Raw genomic sequence first — 4622 nt, forward strand, 5'->3', positions numbered from 1 at the left:
AAAAAAAGACAAACCTTAATATTGTACTCTATACCTGTGTCGAAGGGAGCATTGTGCAGCTGCCTTCAGAGCTGGCTCTGGGGATCTATAAGTTTTCAGTTTTTCTAAGATGGAATGATTTAAGGAGAAGTGTGTTTAATACTCTCCTGGCCTGAGCTTTGCTCTGTGAGTAACCACAAGCACTCTTTTCTGCCTTGGAACTATTGCCATGGTCCCCTGCTCCCCTGTAGCCACAAAGGTCAGAAATGTGCTGGTGTCTACTCTATCCATGGACTGCTTCCTGGTTCTTCATATGGGTTATAAGACAAGAGTGTTATACTCAGAGTCAGCAAAGGGACCCCTGTAATCTTCTGAGCAGTTTTCCAACCTCCCCTTACCACCAGTGGCTAAGAGCTCCAGAAGCTTTTGCGGCTGCTTCAGTTGCCCTCAAGGCCTATTGCCAGTGGGACCTGCCTTAGCATGCTGCTTTGCACTCCACCTGCACCATGGTGCACTAGATCTTTTGGGCCAGCCTTCTAAATTGTTTTGAGCTGAAAAATTATTTCACCCTGTCTTTTTGAGGTTTATGCTGCTCCAGAATTCATCTGCAGGAATTATATAATAGTTATTTGGAGAGTGATTTAGTAGAGATTAGGTGAGTCTGTGTACCTTCTCTGCCATCTTGGCTCTGCCCGCCCCACCCCACCCCAGTTTTTCCACTTTAAAAAAGACAGCTTTTGATCATCAATGTCATTTAAAGACGACAAAAGTAATTTTATAATAGTTTTTAGTGGAAATAAAGGCAGCATTGCACATGAAATCCACACTCCAGACAAGTCAACCTGCCCCTTGAGAATGGGGACTAGTATCTGAGTCAAACTGACAGAATCTAATTTAGAAACGAATTCAGAACTTTGAATTCCTTTATACTTCTAGGAATTAATGATTTTCTTCCATCACTGATGCAATGCTTCAGCCTATCCTGTATGACCTTTGTCTATGTCTCTAGGAATTTCTCCACTGGTTAAGGCAAGGTGGAGGTATAACAAGCAAAAGATGAAATGACTGAAGAAACAAAGGTTTGATCTAAGCATATCAATTTATTAAGTTTTGTATACCAATTGCCTAACAAATCAGGACCAGGCCCTTTTTAGGCTTGGACCCCAAATACAGTGGGAGACAGGTTTTTATACATTCAAAACAACTAGTTAAATATGATCAATTTCTTAAAAGGAAACAATACAAGAGTAGGTATTCTGATTTCTAATTAGATGAAAGATTAGGGACTTTCCAAGTTAGGGGAGGAGAGTAAACAGATGGAATTCCCTGAATTCAGAAAAAGAGGTGTCCTATTCCCCCAAGTGTCTATAAACAATCAGAGGAATGTGGAAACAATAACTGATTGGTAGGATGGGACCAATTTTATGATAAGACACATAGATTGCTTGAGATGTACAAGTACTATATAAGAAAACTCTTTACATCAGTTTTAGGATTGGACTGTGTATCTGTTCAAATAATCTACATCTTTGGCTAAAGGTCTCTAAATAGCAGGCAAAGGTGATCCAGTTTCCCAGCCATGCAGGGTAGGTTCAAACAATACAGTAATATTTTTCCCAATTCCTACAACTGAATAAAAATTTCTCACAAGATAGAATGTAGATTAGACCCATACTTGAATGGAAAGGGAACTAAGCTAGGTCCAGAATTGTCACAAGATGGAGTCAGTATGATTCCTTCAGTTTCCACAATTAACCAGTTGCTGTCCTAATCCCCTCAATTTCTCACAAGGGATTTCATTCAGTGTGTTGGGGGCCCTTCTTTTTATCTTTTGACATTTTATTGATATTAATGGGGCTATCTATCATTTCTCCTTGGCTCTCCTCACATGACTGGCCCAACTTCTTTCCCATCATATGTTTCTCAAATGACACCACACCTCTTGCACAACTGTTCACTGGTAATGTGTTACAGCCTACTCATATCCATCATGAGTTCTATTGCCCTTCTGGTGACCTTCAACTTTAATTCTTTAAGAGACTATAGTCCTACAGTATCACTGGAAGAATATTGTTGTGGAAGGTATTGGAGATACAAAGACAAAAATGAAAAAGCACTTGCCCTCAAGTAGCAAACTAATTTATTTAAATAAGGACTAGACTTATGATTTCAATGGTATTCTGCCAATACAGATCGGCCCCTTCTCTGCAATTTATAATCTCAAGGAGCTGCCTGGAACATGTTAAGTTAAAAAAAGGTTGCTCAAGATCACACAGGCAATATATGTCCAAGACAAGACTTGAGCCCTAGCCTTCCTGGCTTTGAGACCAGCTTATATAACAGAGCATGATCTGCTGCTTGTGCCAATTTGGGCTTGACAATTAATACAAAGAAAACAGTTTCTTTACCAACCAGCACCATACCATCCATATGTGGAAACATTAGTTACAGCAAATGGAGAAGTTTTGAGTGCTGTGGATAAATTCATTTACCTTGGCAGTATACTTTCCAGGGAAGCCCAATAGATGATGAAATTGATGCACACATTGTCAGAGATAACTTAGTGTGTGAGAGTCTCCAGAGGAAAGTGGGAGAAAAGAAGTATTAGGCTGCCTACCAAATTGAAGGTCTACAGAGCCTTTGTGCAGACCTTATTATCAGATGCCTGTGAAACTTGGATAATGTATCAATGCCATACTGGAAACAGAATCACTTCCATTTGAATTGTCTCAAGAAGATTCTGATGATCCCCTGACAAGATAAGATACCAGACAGTGATGTCCTTTCTTAAACTAAACTGTTGAGCCTTCAGACTCTGTTGAAAAGAACATAACTCTAGCTATGTTGTTTGAATGCCAAACATGTTTGCCTAAAAGGCAATTTTATAGAAAACCGACACAAAACAAATGCTCACATGGAGGCCAGAAGTAAATACAAGGACATTCTCAAGGTCTCTCTGAACAACTTTGACATCAAATGTGAGACATGGGAGATCTTGGCACCTGACCACCCTTTAAGATACTGATGACAGGATATAATATCTATAATCTGATGACATTCATCAAAAAATCCTGTATTACACCCTGCATGGTGTGCCAGAATCAAAGAAGGGTGCTGTGCTCTATGAGCAAAGTCGAAAAGAAACATGAAGTGTACAAATTTAGAAACATCTCCATCCCGGATGTTCAGATTATTTGTACCTGACTTATAGTAGAGCCTTCTGAGACTGTATTGGTCTGATCAGCCACAGTCAGATACACTATACTTTGGCTCCAATTTTGGTCCTCTTTGAGTACAAAGGAAAACAACCATGTTCACTAGGCCACCATGCTTACAAACCACTTATCTTTAAATGGTTTGGATTATATTTTCCTACTGGGCCCTCCTCAACCTTCATTTATTTGTTCATTATTGTTCATTTCATTTTTTATCTTTGTATCCTGAGGGACTGGCCTGTAGTTGGCCATTAATGCTTGTTGAATGACTGAGCACCTAACCCATCTCAATAAAATCTGTGCCTTGTTGACAGCATTGCAGAACTTCTTGGTCAAACTTGAGGCTTCTTCTTAGTTTGGAAATAGCAATCTATGGGTCCATAGTAGTTGAAAAGTATAGGTAGAGTCTCCTGTATGCTGTCTTTATAATAAGCTGTCAGTTTAGAGATCCTTAGCTGCACTCTGTGGGGATCTTAGTGTCCAGTAATTCCAAGTAGCCCTCTGCTCGCTGCTAGTCAAGCCCTCCTTTGAGGAAATTCCAATGACCTAGCCTACCTCCTTTTTCTTGGCCCAGACCAAATGCTTTTGTCAGTGTTGAATGTGAAATCTAGAAATGAACAAATGATCATTACTTCTTCATCAAAGACTAAGTGTAAAGGAAATCTTGGGAAATGTGGATTTTGGAAGAAGGACACAAAGGTTTGATGGTGGGATAAAATATCTTTGGAGAAAGTGGAATTTTCTCCAACCAGAAGAGATTTGTTTGTCTAAATGGTTGGACTTTTATACTAGTAAAGTTCTATCTTGTTGTTTCCACTTATTCAACAAATATTTAATTATTCATCTACTATATTCTAGGCACTGTGAATACAAGGTAAAACAGAACATTCTCTGCCATGAAGTAACTTACATTCTATTGGAAGAAAACAACAGGTACACAGAGAATTAAATACAAAGGATGGGCAAGAGGAGAAAGGGAAGGAAGCTAGACCTTGAAGGTTCTACCAGACAAGAAAGGCTAGAGACTGATGACAGGATATAATATCTATAATCTGATGACATTCATCAACCAGAATATTGGCCACAGCACCTCACACAGAGTGTTAAAATGTCTAGGAAGGCAATGGAGGAGTCTTGGATGAGATGGAGGGCTCCTTTTTTAAAATTTTGAACGAAAATATTTTTCTTTCTCATCCTCTCCTCCCTTTTAAAGGGGATGAATCTGTCATTTGGGAAAAGTTAATATCATGAAGAAAATGTACACTATAGGATCCTTTGTGAATAAGGCACTGAATCCTCTTCTTTAGGAATATTTAACAAAACGAATGCCTGGACTCAGGAGCACCCCATTTTGGAGACAAATGGATGAACTTGGTGACTTCTTAATAGCTCTTCTAGTTAGAAGCATAATCAGATCTGCAGAGATGA

Source organism: Gracilinanus agilis, chromosome 3 (genome assembly GCF_016433145.1).
Source record: "Gracilinanus agilis isolate LMUSP501 chromosome 3, AgileGrace, whole genome shotgun sequence".
In the NCBI taxonomy this organism is placed as follows: Eukaryota; Metazoa; Chordata; class Mammalia; order Didelphimorphia; family Didelphidae; genus Gracilinanus; species Gracilinanus agilis.